Below are 22,271 nucleotides of genomic sequence, written 5' to 3'. Positions count from 1 at the left end.
TGCTCCCAAGAGAGCAGCTCGGAAAATGGAGCACAAGTGGAAGAATACAAAATTAGAATTATTTCGAAGTGCATGTAGCTACAGACAGCCAGGTCAGCATATTTTAGTAAACTCATAGAAAATAAACACAACAATCCTAGGTGTTTATTCAGTACTGTGGCTAAATTGGTTAGGAATAAAGCCTCAACAGAACCAGATACTATGTCGCAGCACAAGAGTAATGACTTTGAAAATTGAAATAATACGAAATAAAATTGGAATTATGAAATCATCTATCATAGCACAGAACACAGTGTCTAATAATTTTCCTTATGTGCAACTTCAATCTTCACTGTCATGAGGAGCTTTGTTGAAGATTTGTTCAAGAGCATGAACAAACCTTATCAAAACATCAAAAGCCACAACATGCTTGTTAGATCCAATACCAACTAAGCTCTTAAAAGAAGTATTTCCTGTTATTTCAGAACCTCTTTTTAATATTATTAACTCCTTGCTATCTTTAGGACATGTCCCAAGAAACTTTAAAATGGCAGTTATCAAACCGCTTCTTAAGAAGCCACAACTTGATCCTGGAGAACTGGCTAATTATAGACTGATTTAAAATCTCCCGTTTATTTTGAAAATACTAGAAAAGGTAGTATCCTCCCAAATATGTTCATTTCTACAGAGAAAAGGTATATATGAACAATTTCAGTCAGGATTTAGGCCTCAGTACAGAGACTGCACTTATCAGACTTAAAATGACTTGCTCTCATCATCTGATTGCAGCTGCATTTCACTTCTAGTGCTTTTATATCTTAGTGCTCCATTCGACATGATAAATCACAACATTCTCTTGAAATAGCTAGAGAATTATTTTGGCATGTGTGGAGTTGCATTAGCATGGTTTAGGTCCTATTTAGCAGACCGCTACCACTTTGTCTATGTTCGGAATTGTCAAACCAAACAAGATTATGGAGTGCCACAGGGATCTGTTTTAGGGCCTCTGCTTTTCTCCTTGTATATGCTTCCCCTGGGAGATATTATCAGGAATCATGGAATAAGTTTCCATTGTTATGCCGAAAATACCCATCTTTAAATTTCTTCAAAACCTGATGAGATTTCACAATTCTCCAAATTAGCAGAGAGTATCAATGAAATAAAAGATTGGATGGCAAGAAATTTCCTTCTACTCAACTCTGACAAAACAGAGGTACTAATTATTGGACCAAAATATAATTTGACTCTCGATTGATGTCCCGTTACATCATCTTCAACAGCGAAGAACTCAGGTGTTATATCTGATATAAATCTGTTCTTTGAAAATCAAATTACCAATGTTTTTAGAACAGCATTCTTCAACCTAAAAAATATTGCTAAATTACGACTCAGGCTGTCTGTTGCTGATGCCAAAAAACGAATTCATGCATTCATGACCTCAAGACTAGATTATTGTAATTCATTACTGGGAGGATGTTCAGCAAGATGTGTTAAATTTCGTAATAATTAAAAAATTCTGTTAACTACATACAAACATCCACAGTACTTAATTGACCTTCTATCATGCTATATTCATCACGTTCATTACAATCGCAAAATTCTTGCCAGTTAATAGTTCCTAGAATATCAAAATCCACAAAAGGAGGAAGATCCTTTTCATATTTGGCTCCTAAACTATGGAATAGTCTTCCTAACACCCCTAACTCCCTCAGTTTAAGTCTAGACTAAAGACTAATCTATTTAGCCTGGCATATACCTAATTTATCATTTCTATTCACAATTAGGCTGCTTTAGTTAGGTCTGCCAGAACCAGAAACAGTGATCATGATCTATAATTCTGCATTAAATTGATTCTGCAATAAATTGATTTGCATATATGCTAATATTATTATATTTCTTTCCCTTCATATGCCGTTGCCTGAACCTTGGACTTAGGATAAACCTCACCGAAATTGCCGGCCAGGTTGAACTGCGATGCACCTCACTGATCTCTGCCTGCATCACCTCAGTCTAATGATGGGCTACACTCTTTTAATGGAATACATTGACTATCAATTAATTGCCAACAAAACCTTTCATCAGCCAATTAACAAGTACAATTGCATCCATGTGAACTTCTGTAGTTAATACATGATGGACTTCAAAGACATTAGTCATTAATCTTACAGTTCATACAAAATCTTTGTTTAAACACTGTCCCTTAACACCTACTTAGTTTATTAATTTTAAACAATGACTTGCACTATACATATTTAATATTGGCAATAAATTCAAATCAAGTCAAATCACTTCATTGTCACACAACCATACAACCACAGTGCAACATTAGGTGAAAGTCTTGTGTGCAGTTCTGAGCAATACAGCAGTCATGACAGTGACGAGACATATACCAATTACAATAAACAACATATTTACACAACACAATTTTCATATCAAATGTACACATAATTACACAATAATAATATATAATGTACAGTGAACAATACACACAATAGAAATTAAAAATAAAGAGTATAAAAAATATATATATACAGTAGTTGTATTGAATATAATTATGACAGTCCAGTGTGAGATAATAAGATTATATTATAAAGTGCAGTGCTGATGTATATTGATCATGAGAGATCAAGTGTTAAAAATTCTGATTGCTTGGGGAAAAAGCTGTCATCTAGTTGGCTGGTGTGGGTCCTGATGCTGCGATACTGCCTGCCAGATGGTAACAGTGAGAGCAGCCCATGACTCGGGTGGCTGGAGTCTCTGATGATCCTCCAAGGTTTTTTCACACACCGCCTGTTATATATGTCCTGGAGGGAGGGAAGCTTACCTCTGATGATGTGTCTGGCAGTTTGCACCACACTTTGCAGGAATTTGCGGTTGTGGGCGGTGCTATTGCCGTACCAGGCGGTGATGCAGCCAGTCAGAATGCTCTCTACAGTGCTGATGTAGAACCGTGTGGGGATGTGCTGGTTCATTCCAAACTTCCTCAGCCATCTCAGGAAGAAGAGGCGCTGGTGAGCCTTCTTCACAACGGCCTCAGTGTGGACGGAGCATGTGAGTTCCTCAGCGATGTGGACACCGAGGAACTTGAAGCTGCTGACTCTCTCCACCGGTGCTCCATTAATGGTGATGGGGCTGTGTACCCTGTCTTTCCTCCTGAAGTCCACTACAAGCTGCTTGGTCTTACTGATGTTGCGGGAGATGTTGTGCTCCTGACACCAGCGTGTCAGAGTGTGCATCTTCTCTCTGTAGGCTGTTTCATCATTGTTAGTGATCAGACCTACCACCGTCATATCGTCAGCAAACTTAATGATGGCATTGGAGCTATGTGTTGCCACACAGTCATGTGTGTATAGGGAATACAGGAGTGGGCTGAGAATGCAGCCCTGTGGGGCTCCAGTGTTGAGGGTCAGTGATGAGGAGATGTTGCTGCCCATTCTAACCACCTGACGTTTGCCTGATAGGAAGTCCAAGATCCAGCTGCACAGCGAGCTGTTTAAGCCCGTAGTTTCACATCAAGCTTGGAGGGCACTGTGGTGTTGAATGCTGAGCTGTAGCCTACAAACAGCATTCTCACATATGTGTTCCTTTTTTCCAGGTGGGAGAGAGCAGTGTGTATTGCAGATGTAAAGGCATCATCAGTGGCGCGGTTGTTGCGGTAGGCAAACCGCAATGGGTCCAGTGAGGTGGGCAGCGCAGAGCAGATGTGATCTCTGATTAGCCTCTCAAAGCATTTGCTGATGATGGGGTTCAGAGCAACAGGACACCAGTCATTTATGTTCAAGTGATTTTTGATTGCTTTTGTACAGGCACAATGTTGGATATTTTGAAGCATGTGGGGACTAAAGACAGGGAGAGGGACCTGTTGAAAATGTCTGTAAAAATACCAGCTATTTGGTGACGCACGCTCTGATGACGTTCCCTGAATTAAAAGCAGAGGTCCGCGCATTAATCGCCGTTAACCCATAGTTTCTGGTTGGGGTAGATCCGTATTGTTTTGGTCGGAACAACGTCCTCTATGCACTTCCCGATGAAACACATTACGCTATCAGTGTAAACCCCGATGTTGACATCAGAGGCGAACCGGAACATCTCCCAGTCTGTGTGATCAAAACAGTCTTGTAGCATAGAGTCTGATTGGCCCGACCAGCACTGGATCGTTCTTAGGGTGGGTGCTTCCTGTTTCAGCTTCTGCCTGTAAGCGGGCAGAAGCAGAACGGATGAGTGGTCTGATTTGGCAAATGGTGAGTGGGGGAGGGATTTGCAGCCATCCCTGATAGGAGAATAGCAATGGTCCAAAACCCGGTCCCGTCGTGGGTTGAAATTGATGTGTTGGTGATACTTTGGTGCGATTGTTTTAAAATTTGTGGTATTTTGGTGCGATTGTTTTAAAATTTGTTTTGTTAAAGTCCCCAGTAACAATGAATGCAGCCTGGTGCAATAACCGGAGAAGAACCTCAGAATTGCATTGACTGCATTGATGCTCTTGACTCATTAGTGCTTTGTGCATGTGATATCTCCAACCCACTTGTGCTGAGACTTAGTGCATGCTTGCCTGAAAATATCAAAACTCAATGGCCAGTCCCACTGATTTTGCACATATAACGTATTGCATAGCAATGCACTTAAGGCAGAACACTCTTAAAAAAGGGTCCTAAATTTACAATAAATTTTAGAACGAAAAGGTGTTTATTGTTTTTCAACAGATTTAGAGTATTACATAATTGGCTTTACTCAAAGATCTTGCAGCATTTGCTCTCAGATGAGACTGCATATTTAGAGTGAGCAAGAATACTTTTAAAGGAAGTGGCAAATGAACCTTTAAAAAATAATCATTATAATTATTACTATAGGAAGATTATCTGGACATTTATTATGGAAATAACAGACCGATTAAACTGTTCAAAAATGTCTGATGGGTAAAACTTTTTCTCACATATTGAGCGAAAATGCTGACAGGCTGTTAGAAAATGTCTGATATTAGAGGCACCCTGGGACAACTTGAAAGCAGGCATCAATTATAGGCTTCTACCATGTTGCTTAAGGCAGGGAACATGATGAAAACATCAGACATCACTCATAAAGAGATTCAGAAAAAAATTCACCATCCTTGGCTGCAAGCCTGATGTGTGACTGCTTGTCCACCGTACATCAGAATCATTGGACAGACGATAGGATATATCAAACAAATCTCTCTGTAAAAGAAATGTATGGAATAAACCACATCTTGAATTACGAAGCTTTAGCACTGTGTTGTTTACTGTCATGCTGTAGGCTAAATTAATTACATGGTTAAAAATACGGGGACACCACCTGCTTATTCATAGTTTTCACGTGACGTCACATCCTTTTAGGAATGCCCACCTGGAGGGCAAAACACAGCTTTCTTCCCCTGCCCGCCAGTTATTTTTACGAGGTTTGTTTAGCCAAAATGCTGGATAGTTGTTGTTCAATCAGATGCACTAACCAATGAGGAGACAAGCCTGGGTTGTGCTTTTACAGAATCCTGTCCCAGAAAGAAAACCCATAGAGGAGGAGATTGTGGATTTGTGCTATTAGATATGCCTCCGTCCCTAAGGAGGGCAAAGAAAGGCAACCATCAAAGTACATACGTCTTCGCAGTGTACATTTCATCAAAGGTAAGCGAAACTATTTCCTGAGTTGGGAAATGGTTACATTAAGAGTTAGCTAATGCTAGCTAAATAATAAGTTATCTAGTTAAGGAGAAGTTTAATTTTCAATATGAAGAGTTAACAGTTGTTGGAAGGGAAATAGGGTTTCACCAGTCTACAGGAATTATATCACAAACGTTACTAACTTTACTTCTAACTTGTTGGCATATGTTGCACATAAACCCTCTTGTATCATTGTAGGCGCCAAATCTGATGACCAGTTGTCTCCTGACTGGGTTCCATCCGTCTTCTTGCGCACACACCAGCCACCAAAAAGAGGAAAAGGGAGAATGACATGGAAAGGTATGAACAGCACAGTAGAATGCAGATGAATAGGGTGGAGGAGCAAAAGCAGCAAGATGCAGTGGATGTCCTAGAATTGTCATCAGTGCCAGATGCTGAGGCTGCGCCACCTGTTGAGGTTGAACAACGGTATGACAACAACCATGCAAGGAAACGATTGCAAGATTACAAAAATAATGTAATGACCCCAGGAAGGAAAATCATAGGCCAAAGGAAATTATTAAATCAGGAACATTTGACAAACTGGCTTTTGAAAAATATGATGAAAAGGTGAAGGCAATGACAAGAATCCCCACATATTCCAAGTTACATGTTTCTGCAAACTGGTACTCTCTCCCTTTCATCCTAAAGTTCTTACACCTCTAGATATAATAGTCCATGTGTAATGTGCACTGACAAATTTGGGTCCCTCACTTGTTCCTTTGGGTTAAACGTGAGAAAAAAGTGTGTTCTGCACTATTTCCTTTAATTAAATAATGACAATGATGAATTCATACTTATAACCATAAATAACTATATACATCTTTATAACTAGATGCTTCTAAATACAAAACTATTCACACACACACACACACATACAAACACACACATACATATATTAGGGCTGTCGATTTAACGCATTAATTCAGTGCGATTAATTTTATAAAAACTAAGGAAGATTCCTGAGAAATGCAAGCTTGTAGTACCACCTGTTTACTCCAGAGGGCAGTAAGTGAAACTTCAGCTGTGTGGTAACGTGCAGTTTATACAGTGAACAAAACAACCATCCAGCAGCAGCACAACACAAACATGCGATACGTTCTTATGTTAAAAAAAACTTGGAGCGCAAATCTGAACTAAGAGATCTCAAGCTGTGTTCTAAGTACTAAACTATATTTAACTTGACACAGTGACCTAAAACATTTATGTTTATGATGCAACGCACCCGAGACGCTACATTTTTTTTTTCAATTATATAAATTTTTTTAAAACTGCTAAGGTCAATATTATTAGCCCCCGTAAGAAGTTATCTGTTTGATTGGCTACTGAACCAACCACTGTTATCCAATTACTTGCCTAATTAACCTAACTCACCTAATTAACCTAATTAAACCACCAAGCCTTTAAACTGCACTTCAAACTGAGGATTAGTATCTTGCAAAACAACTAGTGAAGTAATATAAAACTGTCATCATGTCAATGACAAAAGAAATTTGTTTAGACTGGAGAAAAATAATTGTTAATGCTCACAAAGCAGGAGAAGGATATACACGTTTATCAAAGCATTTTTCAGGTGTCAAGAACTGCCGTGAGAAGTATTATCAAGAAGTTTGCTGTGTTATCCACCCGCACCAAGTCATGGCAGCCTCTCAAATACTGGAGGAAGTATTTCAGGGCCAGAAATACAGCCATCAACTCGAGGCAGTTGATGTTCCAATCAAGCTGATGACCCTCCCATTCCCCTTGAACTGGACGACCACTTAAGACCGCTCCCCAGCCCGTCAGGGAGGCGTCAGTCATTAGCAACTTGTGACAGCAAGACGCACCTAGAGTGGGACCCAATGTAAGGAACCAGGGTCTGAACCACATAGAAAGGGTACGAAGCGCGCTGTGCCTAACCCTTATTAGTCTTAAGGGATCAAATCTTGGATGAAATCCCCAGGCTTTGAGCCACAACTGAAATGGTACTTCCTGTGTTGTGGCAGAATTTCTATATAAAAGTACGCGTCCATGAGATCGATCGTGACCAACTAATCATGATGTTGGATTTGGGAAACGACCGTCTTGGTAGTTATCATCTTGAATTGAACGCCCTGACTGAGCGCAACCCCCCACCCTTCTTGGGAACCAGGAAGTATCTGCTGTAATAACCTGACTCTTTCTCTGGAAGGGGAACATGTTCTGTTGCCCCTTTGACCAAGAGATTTTGCAGTTCTTTCCACAGTAGACATGCTTGCTCTGGTTTCACGGTAGTGGAAACCACGGCATTGAAACGTGGAGGACGGCAAACAAATTTACAAACAAATTCTGTAGCATTTTCTTAGGACCCACATTGAAATACCTGGCAGAAGTTTCCACGCTGCCAGGTTCTCTGAGATGGGTATAAATTTTGACACTTCCTGTTGAGGGGATGTCGAGTGTTCCATATCCTGGACTAAGGCAGGAAGCAACGGTACACCCAACATTTCGCTGGAAGCCTCTAACTCCCGAAACACCAGAGGCAGCGGGAATGGAGAGGTTTCATGGGGGTATCGGTAGGGTCGAAGTGGATGATACACGTGCCCCGTCCCGAGGGGGGCTATCTCCACAAGGCTGGCCGCAAGACCGTCAGGGTTTTTCTTCTAAGAATTGACTGCCCTGAGGTCTTGCTTTGGGGGCTGCTGAGAGCGACGAGCCAGTCCCCAGTCTCTACGAGGGGAAGCATGACTCGCCAAGCTGTGTTTCTGAGCCTCCCTTCTAGAAGGACCGGGTCTGGGTGGCTGATGGCCCCTTCCCCTGAGTGCGGCGAGGAAGGAATTGCCCGAAGGCTTCCTCGTGGCTTTTCGACTACTGGAACCTGGTGATAACTACATTCATAGCGTTACCAAATAAGCCAGAAGGGCGAAACCGGGGCATCGAGAAGGAAAACGTTGTCCTTGTCTCTGATTCCCGACAGGTTGAGCCATAAGTGTCTGTCCATGCTGACCAAAGTAGACATAGACCGGCCAATAGTGCGGGCCGTCTGCTTGGTCATGCAGAGACAGATCCATGGCTTGACGAAGCTTGGAGAAAGCCTTAGTCGAACGTGGTGCCCGCACTCAAGTCCTTCAGCAGATCAGACTGGTACGCCTGTATCACTGCCATAGTGTGCAGGGCAGCACCAGCCTGACCAGCTGCCTGATAAGCCTTCCCCACAAGCGTGTAGGTGGTCCTGCACGGCTTTGCGGGCAGAGTGGGTCTATTTAACGATGATGCTGAGCCAGGCGAGAGATAACCCGCAAGTGTCTCTTCAACCGGTGGCATCACCGAATACCCCCGTGCCGCAGCACCCACGGTAGTCGAATATATCTACGTCAAAGGCACGAAGACACGGGAACTATAAGGTTTCCTCCATGAACGAGAGAGCTCGTCATTGAGGTCATCAAAGAAAGGAAGGGACTGATTAGGCGTTCCCTTCCCTTGGCCACCAGACAAAACTCTGTCCTCCAACTTGGAGAGTTTGGGGGTCTCTTGTTCACGTGGCCAGTCTAATTGAAGCCTGGCCACCACACGAGTAATCACCTAGAGTAATTCCCTCGATGATTTATTATCATGCCCGGAATGCTCTGAGGTGGGTAACTCGAAGTCCGCAGACTCAAGAGATTCACGGTCCCCCTCATGAACCAAAGAGGTGCCAGAACGCGCTTCAGGATCATGGGAAGGACCAGCTGGATCTGGGGAGAGAGCGAGCGATAGGGACAGACCCATCTCTCGCTCCTCAGCCAGATCCACATGATAGAAGTGTTGGCGCTGACTCTCGGAAGTAAGCAAGACGATTGTGAAGCATTTTGACTGAGAACAGATCGCAATGCTCGCACCTGCCCCGCCCCAACGCAAGAGCAGCATGCTATTCCCCCTAACATACAAAACAAAACTGTGTGTGTTTCACTCTCAGACATAGTGTGTAAACAAGGGAACACACACCGCTTGCTCTGTCTTTCAGTCATTTTTTTTTTAAAAGAGAGAGAAAAAAAAATATAATTCCTAACAAAGGAAAGTAGAAAGTTTCTGACAGGCTCATGCAGCACAACACACACAGAGTGACAAAAGATCTGACAATGCACCTGTGACACATCTATTTATAGCCCTGCTACAGGTGCATCCACTGATATAAATTCTGGTCAATTTCATTGATGTATTGCACACATATTCACAGCTGGTCACACCTAAAGTTGTTCCCAAAGCGCTAAATCAGTGCAGCATCAAAGTGTAGCTTTTTGACAGGGAACAAGACTGGCAGAGGCAGGAAGTGAAAGATTTCAAAACCTTGGAAAGAAAACCTGTGAGAGAGGTTTCTAAAGACCCAAGAACAACTGCCAAGACACTAGTGAATGATTTAGCCAAGACTGGGATTGATTTCTCAACGAAGACAGTCATTAGAGCCCTGCAAAGAAATGGACTGCAAGGTTGCAGACCAAGAAAAGCTCCACTTCTGAAGAAGAGACACCTCCAAGCTAGAATGAAGTTTGCCAAGGACAACCTAGAGAAAAATGATGCAAACTGGAAATGTGTCCTTTGGTCAGATGAGACAAAACTAGAGCTCTTTGGCCATAGAGATGTTGCCAATGTTTGGAGAAAGAAGGGAGAGGCACTCAACCCAAAGAACACCGTTCCCACAGTGAAACATGGTGGTGGGAGTATAATGCTGTGGGGATGTTTCAGTGCGTCTGGAACTGATAATCTCATCAGGGTTGAAGGAATCATGAAAAAGGAAGCCTAAGAGAAGGTTCTGAAAGACAACCTCAGGAAATCTGCAACAAAACTTGGTTTGGGTCGACATTTAATCTTCCAGCATGATAACGACCCAAAGTATACATCACTTCTGGTGAAGAACTACCTCCAAACGAGCAAAGTGAACATCCTAGACTGGCCTGCACAAAGCCCAGACTTGAATCCCTTAGAAAATCTGTGGACCACACTGAAGAATAGAGTCCATGCCAGGAGACTAAAAAATCTGGAGGAGCTTGAGAGATTTGCTAAGGAGGAATGGGATGCAAATCCTCAGGAGAAATGCCTAAAACATGTTGAGAACTACAACAAACGATTAAAGGCTGTTATGAAGCAAAAGGCATGCACTATTAACTGTTAACATCAGATTGCTAATCATTTTGACCAGTAGATATTTTTATTCGTGGTTAAAATTTTGTTTCTATTTGTATTATAAACACTCGAAGTTGCCTAAATAATCTATTATTTAGAAATGCTTTGTTGAGAAAATCTTTGCTCCATTAATCAGCACTTGGGATTTATTTGAAAAATAACTAAACATTTCATAGGGGACTAATAATTTTGTCTTCAACTGTATATATACTGGTGGCCAAAAGTTTGGAATAATGTGCAGATTTTGCAGTTTCTGAAGAAAATTTGTACTTTAATTCACCAAAGTGGCATTCAACTGATCACAAAGTATAGTCAGGACATTACTGATGTAAAAAACAGCACATCACTATTTGAAAAAATTATTTTTTGATCAAGTCTAAACAGGCCCCATTTCCAGCAGCCATCACTCCAACATTCATGCTAAATTGCTAATTTGGTACTAGTTAATCACTTGCCATTATATCAAACACTGCTGAAAGAAATCACAAGTGATTTTCCACCCTTAAAATAAAAATGTTACACAGCATTGTAGGCTTATACAAAAACAGAAAGCCTTAAATCTACATGCAGAGTTTCGAGTTGCACTCTTTTACAGGCAACTCTTTTTCAGGTAGCAAACATTGCTGCCTGAAAAAGAGTGCAACTCGAAATGTGCCACTGTATTTAGATTTAAGGCTTTGTGTTTTTGTATAAGCCTACAATACTGTGAAAGCAGTATTTTAATGCTGTATTAAAAATGTGTATGCATTTTCCATGATTTTCCTCCCCATCACTTTTGTGGTTGCTTTTGGCCTATATGCGAATCCTGATTTCCACTTTTTTGTGTGCTGCTTTCATCCAGTGTAAAGTGGATGTGAATACCTGAAAGTGTGGTGGGTTTTTTGTACCCCAGTAGGCCACAGGATAGCACAGTTTCTTACGCAGCGAGACAGCTGGTTTGTCTGGGTCAGTGTAGCAAGCTGCACGGGTGTTTGATGCTGTCACACATCCTGCCTTCTGGTAAAACCACATTTTGATTGCAGTCTTGTCTCCCATTCTATCACACAGCACAACAATTGAAAACGGTTGAGTAACAAGTTTGTGATATTTGAGAAATCTAAACAGAGATGAATTAACTTTGAATAAAAAAATATTAGAAAAAGATGACTTGCGCTTGTCCGGCCTCACTACCCTCGACGGTGGGGCGGCCAAGGGTTATGCCATGATTCCCTTTCCGAGCCTGTAGGAAGACATCATCTCCGACAAAAGGCTTTGACAAAAGCCTACAGTGCTGCCGGTCAGGCCGCCTTGGCCCTGCACGCCATGGCCCTTCTGCAAGTACATCAGGTCAAGGCGCTAAGAGATTTGCACGAGGGTAGTTCTGATCCTGGTGTACTGCAAGAACACTCGCCCTCTGAGCGACGAAGGTCACAGCACGAGCAATCGAGCAGACGATGTCCACATTCGTGGTCCAGGAGTGCCACCTATGGCTCAACCTGATCGAGATGAGGGAGGCAGACAAGGCACGGTTCCTTAATGCCCCCATCTCCCAGGCTGGCCTCTTTGGCGACTTCGTCGAGGACTTTGCTCAGCAGTTCTCAGCGGTGATGCAACAGACAGAGGCCATGAAGCACATCTTGCCCCAGCGCGGCTCAAGACTGCACACCCTGTCAGTTCGCCGAGGGCGTCCCCCTGCGGCAACCCAAACACAACCGGCTCTGCCCCAGCTCAAGCCTACTACTTGCCCATGGCGTAGAGCCCCCCACAGAAGAGCAACGCCCCCTGCTTATCCTAAGAGGGCTCCAAAGCATCCATGAGATGGGCCACCTGTGGAAGGAGATGACTTCAGGAACCCAGGAGTTGGTATAAAGACCACTCCCTCCCCCAGTGGAGGGACGGGAGGTAAATCTATTTTTCCATACTTATCTGTTCGCCGCACCCCACATGGGTTGCGGTACCCACATTGTCAAGAAAAGAGCAGTATCCGCTCCCCTCAGGTTAGATTGCCGGTGTTCTCGGTCGCCGCCCCCACGGCCACTGGACACCGGGCAATTACGGCCTCAGAATCACGAACACGGCCCCCTGCCTTCTCATATCCTGTTGCACCACACAAACCACATCCCTGGCCAGCCGCCAGTGACGAGTTTCGAGGATGCCCCGAGAGGCCCTCCTCCTCAGTTGCCAGCCAGCCTTGTGCCGGATGCACAAAGCAAGGTAAGTGCTTGGAGGGTCTCCTCAGTGCTCCCTGGTCGGAGCCCAGCTCCCTGACACGACTCACCCTGCTTCCCCCTGCTGCGAGGCCCCACTCCCAGGAACGTTGGAAGCGATCCTTCCCTTAGAGCCCCTTGCCCGGAGTTTGGGCGTGGTTATCGCTTCCCAACCCAATCGCACTGGCTGGCCAGAACCATCAGACTTGGCTATGCGATTCAATTCGCCAGGCGCTTACCCCGGTTCAACGTCGTTCTCTTCAGGTCGGAGAAGAACGAGAGCACCGCCGTTCTACACACAGAGATCGCGTCCTTCTATAGAGCCTGTCCCTCAAGCTGAGATGAAGAGCAGCTTTTACAGCCCTTACTTCATTGTTCCCAAGAAGGGCGAGGGGTTGCGCCCAATCCTGGACCTGCGACTCCCGTTCAAGCACATTTTGTCATGCATCCGACATCAAGATTGTTTCGCGGCAGTAGACCCGAAAGACGCGTACTTTCACGTCTCGATTTTACTTCGACACAGACCTTTCCTACGGTTCGCTTTCTACGTTTGGGCATATCAGTACAAGGTCCTCCCCTTCGGCTTGTCCTGCTAAGGGAAGTGGGCATATGCATACTCGTATACCTCGACGACTGGCTGATTCTAGTGCACTGTCGAGAGCTGTTGTGTGCACACAGGGACCTAGTGCTCACGCACCTCAGCCGTTTAGGGCTTCATGTCAACTGGGAAAAGAGCAAGCTCTCCCCGGTTCAGAGCATCTCTTTTTTTGGCATGGAGTTAGACTCGGTGTCAATGATAGCACACCTCATGAACGAAGGCACGCAGTCAGTGCTGCGCTGCCTGAAAATGTCGGTCCCACTGAAGTACTTTCAGAGGCTCCTGGTGCATATGGCATCCTCAGTCACACCGCTCGGGTTGATGCATATGAGACCGCTACAGCACTGGCTCCGGAAACAGAGTCCCTAGGCATGCATAGCGCCGCTGCACTCATCACGTGGCTTTAACGTCCGTGGCCTGCCGCCTTTTCAGCCCTTGGACCGACCTTGCATTTCTATGGGTTGGAGTCCCCATACAGCAAGTGTCCAGGCACGTCATGGTTACGCCAGGCACCTCCAAGACAAGGGCACGCAGCTGCGGTTTCCTGGATAGGATCGCACCTCCAGTGGCACATCAACTGCCTTGAGGTGCTGGCAGTACACCATAACCTGCGGAGGCATTTGCAATTGATCCAGGGCAAGCATGTGTTGATCCAGACGGACAACATCTCGACGGGGTCTCAAGGTCACGTGAGAATCTTCCGGACCGATCTCTAGGCACTCTTCGCTGACAGAGAACCCTTGCAGGTCCCCGACCCTCTTGATGTAAGTGAGCGCGGTCAGGAGGGCCTTTAACTATATAGTGGAGCTCAGGCAGAGACTTTTTTCAGTGATTGAAGTGATTGAAAAACTGCTGCGGGTGCTGTATATGGATCGCAAGTGCCCAGATCTTGCAGTTTGTTCACATATCTTGGTTTTTCTTCTTTTGAGAGGTGATCTAAATATTCGTGGCTTGAAACAGATGGAAAATTGACAGGCCTGTGCTGCAGTTCTGTGGAGGGTCCAGTGTTGGCTGTCATTTAGAATGATGTTTTGCTCTCCAGGTCTCCGAGCCAGACATGTGACTGAAAGCTATGAATTGACTAAGCCAGAGCTTACTAACTACTGTATATGTCATAATACAATGTCTACAAAATACCTGCTTCAAGTTTTAAAGAATAGTCGACATCAGGGCAGGAGGAAGATTTAATGAACTTAAGCAATGCCCTTACTACACAATTCTGTTCAGATATTGCTGTCTGCATCAAAACCCCCAAAAACCTTGCAACAAAATCGGTGCATGCTCAGGGGACTGTTTCCTAGATACAAAAACTAGGGTTCTGCCTGAGAGCATAACTTATGTGTCCATGTAAATGCATAAGTGCCATTCTTATTGCTTTTTGTAGAGTGTGCATGAGTGCATGTGCTCAAGTGTGCCTGGGGTAGAGTTTGACATAAGAGGGAAGCATCACTAATAAAGCCCAATGCTGCTGCCGCTTTCTCTCAATGAACCGCTTTCTGGTGTCCATGTAAATTAGCTATTAAAATTTGACATACATTTGATCTGTTTAGATGTTATTACTTCACCCTGTGCGTAACGTCAACAACAACAGCTCGATTTCGCTAAACAAACGTGGTTCAAACAATGGATGTTTCTACTGATTTGAGAAACAAATCACCTCCTGATCAAAACACAGTATGTGTTTCATGTAATATGCACAACACTAAGACAACAACACAACTAAATACATAAAATATTGTTGTGTAATGTGAGCAATGCTGAACTGACTTTATACTATGCCAAATACTATAGCTGCAAATTGATTAAAACATTTTAACTAATTTGTTTGCTGTGATTATTCACGATTAAATTATGGTACTTTATACATTAAAAAAGTCATCATAAATATATATACTTAATACTTTGTCTCAAATAACTTTTTAAGAAATTGGTAAGTCATCATTTATTTTATTTATTTAAACATGCACAAACAGATATAAAACCTTTTGAATGCTGAAGTTTAATTAGCTGAATTTAATTTTTAAATCTCAAAACCATTATTTTCTGCGGCTGCTGTTCAGTCTCTACAAGCACACCGGTTTGCAGCTCACTGAATGGTCAGGTCCTTCTCAGACACTATTGTGCACACACTGGGTCTCTCTCATGAAATCAAAAGGTGAAAGTGTGTGAGCGTTTTCGGGCAATGTGAAGAGATATGGCAGCTTGCCCTTATCTCTCGCACGCCTGGTTCACTGCTTGCGGTTGAAGTCTCCATTGCTCGTACAGTAAATCTGCTCCCATGTTTATTATGACTGGAACATGCATCATGGGTATTGAATAAGCATGCAATGCAATCAGTTTTATTTTGTGTTAGGATGTGCAGTGGAGTCGAGCGTGCACCTCCTGAAAATGTATATAAGCCCATTTGTAGTCAGAAAGTGGGGAGAAATATTAGTGAAGATTCGCCAATTGTAGAAACGTGCCTGGATTTGTTCCTGGCTGGCAGCAGATGCCCTAACCCTGTCCCTACACTAATCCTAACCCTAAATGGAGCCTGTAATGCCATGTAGTCTGCCAGTAACAATTGAAGACACTGTGGCATGGGGGGCGTGGTCGTGTGACGGTCTGCGGGAGAGAGAGAGGGGTAAGGCTTGTCACCTGGTTAGAGGTAATTACAAACCAGGTGACAAGCCTTACCGCTCTCTCTCTCCCGCAGACCGACACACGACCACGCCCCCCCATGCCACAGACACCTTTCTCCAATTGCATGAAGTTTCAGGAACTTTTAACTGCATTAATTAAGTTATTTATTTACGCGTTAAAAAATATTACAATTGCAGAAATTAACAAGTTAAATTGAACAGCCCTAAAAACAAAAATCTACCTTCATTATGGTTTTACCTTGCATAAATGCCAGTTTGCTGGTGTATGCTTTTTTTACTGATGTATTACATACGGTACAATCCCAAAACTGTCCTAAAATGTAGGTGTTTCAAATCAATATACAAGCACAAAACCACTGCTAGAGAGAGCAAAATACATTTTCGAATTAAGAGCTTTTGTTGCATTCTGCATAGGTCTATATTTGTATCAAACCATGTCAAAATGTATTATACTATAAAAATAGCAATAAGAATAAACTATATACTTATAAGTAGTTGCAATACAATAGCAATACTACAGCAGCACTTACTGTACATATAGTTAAGATGAAGACACATTCAATGACCCATTTTTCTAAAAGTTATATAATTGTATCAGTTCTTCACAACTTTTTCCTTGTACTCAGAATCTCTCAATTAGAATGAGTACTTTAACCTGCAAACCTCTATGTGTAATACAGTAGGTATGGTATCATTTCACTTCACTGTGACACATTTATATATATATATATATATATATATATATATATATATATATATATATATATATATATATTTGTAAACAATGCTAAACCCTTTATTTCTGATGAAAATTAATTACAATAACAATTGTGACCCAATGTTTTGGAATATAAATTAATAATTGACTGTTGATAAGGACTCAAACAAAGCACTTTGAAAGAACAATAGCTGGTCTATGCATATTCTGTGACACTAAAGCAAATTAGCTTTTACACGCGTTTAATTAGAACCCGAAGTCTGACACCTTGTCTCACGAAATGAACCTACTTAGTGCACAAAAAAGAACAAGAAGTAGAAGAAGAAAAACAATTAACAATTGGGTTCTCAAAGGTCACTGGAACAGTAGTTAGCTCTCTCAGTATCTGTGACTACAGAAAAGCAGTAACCATTATGGTGACAGACTGTGACAATGTACAGAAGTCCAAAACATCTTGGTACATAAATGAGCAAGAAGAAAGTGTGTCATGGTTAACAAACCCCAGCTTTAGCTTGGTAATGAGGAGTATTTAATTTTTTTGCAGCAAAAGTGCTCACATAGGTACCATTTTAAGGGCACTTCCAAAGCACAAAAATTTAATTTTTACTCTGTGCATTCTTCATCATTGCAGTCATTAGACTGCACCTCTGTTGCACTTGAATGGCTTCTTTTTCAAGCATTGCATTTTAGCCTAGGCACTAAGTGCTTTGTATTCTAAAGAAACATTAACTGGCTCTCCGGCTAAAGGTGCAATAGGTGTTGTAAACATGGAATGCTCTGCTGGCACAGACTGTATGATACTCCAGGTATGGACTTACAGGCCATCAGTAGCACTAATGGTATTTTGGTGAAGCTATACAAGTAACCAGGGATGTTCCGATACCATATTTTTGAGAATGAGTATGAGTACCGATACTTTTTTCCCCGAACTCAATATTAGCAGTTTTTTAAATGTTATCATCAAAATAAATTAAAAAAAAATTACCAAATGAAAGTATAAAAATAATCTTTCGACATGAACTTGTATTATTTTTATCAAATGAAGTGTTTTCATACAGAACCTCACAGCACTATCCTAAATACAACATTGGAGTTATTTTTGTCAAATAAAGTGCTGCATAAAAGAGCATCACAGATGTGAGATATTGCTTCAATATAATACTGTTACTATTGATTTATTATTAGTAGTATAACAGTGAATATTACATAACTATATAGTAGCGATCTATTTCTGTCATCCTTTTTTCATTAAATTTTTTATATATAATAATTATTTTGGCAGAGCTTTTATTTTGAAATGTTTCTGTGTTGTTAGACCAAGGAGCTCATTATGACAGCACTTCCCAATCCGGAAAAGCAGGTCGCTATGTGAATCGCAGTAATTATTAAACCACAAAAGGCTTATAAATAATTAAATAAATCTGTAGCCTGTATATGACTCATGCTAAAAAGTTAATTAGCGCTCTGCCTGCTGTCATCTACTACAAACAGAGTATGTGATATGTGATTTCCGTGCATGAGCCAAGGATCTCTAAAGGTATGAGCAGTTTGTGTACCTATGCCTGCACAACACCAGCCCCACTTATTCACAAGCATTCACGTTTAAAACGCTGCACAAGCAAATGTATCTATTTATCTCATTAAATCGCAGCTTTTGCTGTTAAATAATCTCACTAGGACATGACATAATTTTAATCTGTGCGCTGAATGTTTATGTAATGACATTTGTACATCAGATGGTCTTAGTTTTTGGTATTTGAGCATTTTTATGAGTACCGGTACATGAGCATGGTATCGAACCCGATTCCAATACCAGTATTGTTACCGGTGCATCCCTACAAGTAACAATTATGCTAGCCCGTGTTAAGCAAAAACGCAAGTTCTAAAATTGTTTCATAAAAATAAAAAAATACCCTAACCCTAAAACCGTCATGCATGTACAGTATGAAAAATCAGTGGCCACCAGATTATTGCTCTATTTCAAAACCTCGTGAGCTGCCTGTGTGTGTGTGTGTGTGTGTGTGTGTGTGTGTGTGTGTGTGTGTGTGTGTGTGCGTGTGTGTGTGCGTGTGTGTGTGTGTGTGTGTTTGTTTGTTTGTTTCTGGGCCCAAAGGCTGTTCCAGTTAGGCTGCATACTTTCATATGATGGCACATTTTTGAAGAGAAGGCAGTACTAGAATGCATTGCACCAAGATAAATATTGACTATTTAACCCAATACTAAATATATTAACCCAATAATACATAAATATATATATATTAGAGAAATATGGATTATACTGCAAATACACTTACTTGACTTGCTCTCTCTCTCTCTCTCTATATATATATATATATATAGAGCAAGTCAAGTCAGTGACTCAATTCAAGCAAGTCAAGTTAAGTCAAGTCAGTGACTCACCTCAAGCAAGTCAGGTCGAGTCCTGATGATTTTGAAATCAAGTCGTGTCAAGCCACAGTACTAAAATAAATAGAGGATAATTTTTTAAACAAATATTTACTTTTGCTCTGAAAAGATGAACTTATATACATATCTTTACATTAATTTATTTTTATATTAATTGTAAAACAGTAATTTGTTCGGATAATAAGGTATCTATAAGTATTCACAGTATATTTAAGTGCCTTTGTAGTGGGCACTTAAAAATACTGTGACTACTTATAGATACTTTATTATTTGAATTGTTTAGATTTGTAGAATTAATCAGTTAAAATGTATAACACTGCGTGTGTGCTGTGTAAAAATGCTGTCAGATTTTTTACATTGATCAAACAAAAATGGCAGATGGGCTGAAAGAAAATGTGAATTCGCTCTCTGACAGTAGGTGGTGCTTATGCAGCAGAAATATAGCTGTTACCTGGTAACGCCTGTACACAAAGCAGCCCTGCATCTATAAACAATATAGACGTTTAAGATGAAAAGAAAATGCCATCGAAGACAGTCAGTTACATTCAGGGATACATTTGTATAAAATAGTCATAATGGTCTTACATTCAAGGGCTTTAGTTAAAGTCTTCAAAAGTCATAATTACTCTGAGTGCACTTAGATTTCATCACATACTACTTGTCATGTTTTAAATATGCCATTTAACACTTGTCAAGTGTTGTGACTGCAAACCTGCTTATTATGTTTTTATATTGTCAACAAATTGTTATGGTATATTGTTGACTGTTGAGAAGGTTTAGAAAAGACACACACACATTTAGAGTGTAATTGTCAGGTGATTTCAAACTTGTTGCGCTACAAAACATGAGATTAATCGTGAATCATTTACTGACAACCCTCAAACATTTGAACAGTAATTTTACATTCTTTCTAGATAATGAAATGAGAATGAAATTATTTACTTACTTTTCCATGTGGTTTTTGAAATGTCTGATGAAATTCGAGATGGTGGTGGTTGTATTGGATATTTTTGCGTTTCATATTTTCATACTTTTTTATTCACACAGTCCAATTCAATATCTTTAAATCCAAAGGAGATTATTTTGGGAACTCGACAATCATCTGTCATTTTGGTGTGTTGTGAGCACAGCATTAACTGTGCAGATGCAGATCAGTGGTGCTGGAAGGCTTACATTTTTGCATATTAATTAATTGATGTTGCAATATTTATTTAACCACATTTCATTACTGTATATAATAAGTTATTGAAAATAATAATAATAAAAAACATTCAAGTCATTGTTGAGTCATGCAGCTCAAGTCAAGTCTCGAATCGCTGGTTTTCAAGTCAAAGTCATTTTCTTCATTTAGTCAAGCAAGTCACAAGTCCTTAAAATTGCGACTCGAGACAGACTTGAGTCAAGTCATGTAACTGGAGTCCCCAACTCTGGTAAATACACTTACATTTTATTCAATAATATTTAATAAATTATTTATTTATTCAAAAATATTTAATTTCAATAATTATAAAAAATACTTGTAGATAACTAAAGATAAATATTAAGTTTCTAACTCAATAATTTCGTGTTTTGCTTGTTAGAGTACAGTCAGAAACAGTTTAACAGAGAAGGACCTGGAAGTCCCAACTTACAGGTAAAAGAGCAAATCACCTTTTAGATATCTGTCAACTCAAGAATGTTAATGTGCATTAGCTGAAACAGGCTGAAACATAGAATTTGTTTTTTGTTTGTTTTTTCTAGCATGATTTTCTAATCCACAATTCATGATTCCATTGTTGTCATATTTTACTGCTGGTTTTAAATAGTTTCTTTGATCTTTATCTTGACCAACTGTTTTGGTGATTTTGGTCTTTCCCCATTCTAGCAGACAGTAGCTGTACTTTTGTGCTCATACCTGCAAACTCAGAAGGGCCGAAAAAGGTGACACATTTTATGCAACCCCCCACCCCTGCAGCCAAGCTAACCCCCAGAAAATAAAGGGAAAAGACATTTTCTTCAGGTAAAACAACACAACATTTATTAACACCAATGAACATAAAACAAACTTAAAACTGGTCTAGTGGGGTGTGAAATAAAACATCATTTTTTTACTCTTTTGGCCTGGACAAGCCTTTCAAGGGCCCGTTTTCTCTGTTTTGCCATGTGCCTCTTTCGGGCCACACTTTCTTCCTCCACCACTTCTGCCCTATTTACAGCAGCACTAGTGGATGGCTGGCAGCCGAACTCCGTCCTCTTTTCACTGACTTTCAGCTGCTTTTGCTGCCGCTGGGCTTTGTCCCTGGTTCCAGCCGAAATGATGTTCCCACACAGCCTTCTATCTACTGGCTCAAATTTTGAATCATCTCGGCTGAACATGTCCACAGCACTCAGCTTTCTGCTCTGTAGAGTATATTTGACAGTCTGGATAGCGCTGAATGTGGTGATGTTCATGCTTGTACTTTTCTGGTCAATGATGTTGCCCATTATATTAAAAGAAGATTCAACTAATGGGCCATGGAATATTGACATTGCAGCTTTCACTGCTTGACACAGGCCTGGATATTTTCCAGTATCGTCGACACAGGCCCACCACCTCACAACATCATCTCCATCTTGGAAGCTGGGCAGGGACTGATCTACGTTGTACTGGAGAATTTCCTGGTGTGTGTCAACATCAGGCAGCAGGTGATCCATCATTGCAGTGAGTTTCCTCAGTTCAGACCCAGTTTGAGAGTGCCCTCTCAGTATTGGGTCTATGGCCGACAAACACTGGAGGGTCTTGCTCTGCAGTGGCAGCTTTTTTTGCAAGTATCTGGCACACGTGATGTATGCCCGTGAGACTTCCTCCAGGAATGGCTTCAGCAGCTGAAACAGCAACACTTACTATACTATTGTTATCATAATCATCAAACTCTGCAGAGGCTCCTAATCAATCATTAATCATTCTAATTGCAGTACACAATTTAAGTACTC

At 41.3% G+C, this 22,271-nt stretch overlaps 1 pseudogene; it reads left to right on the top strand.

Moving 5' to 3' along the window:
* Positions 1-5,407: 5,407 nt before the first annotated feature.
* On the top strand, positions 5,408-21,243 carry LOC127662702 (uncharacterized; annotated as a pseudogene).
* Positions 21,244-22,271: the final 1,028 nt, after the last annotated feature.

Source organism: Xyrauchen texanus, chromosome 22 (assembly GCF_025860055.1).
Source record: "Xyrauchen texanus isolate HMW12.3.18 chromosome 22, RBS_HiC_50CHRs, whole genome shotgun sequence".
NCBI classification, from domain to species: Eukaryota; Metazoa; Chordata; class Actinopteri; order Cypriniformes; family Catostomidae; genus Xyrauchen; species Xyrauchen texanus.
The sequence above is the reverse complement of the archived record's forward strand: the minus strand, read 5'-3'. Positions and strand labels throughout refer to the sequence as shown.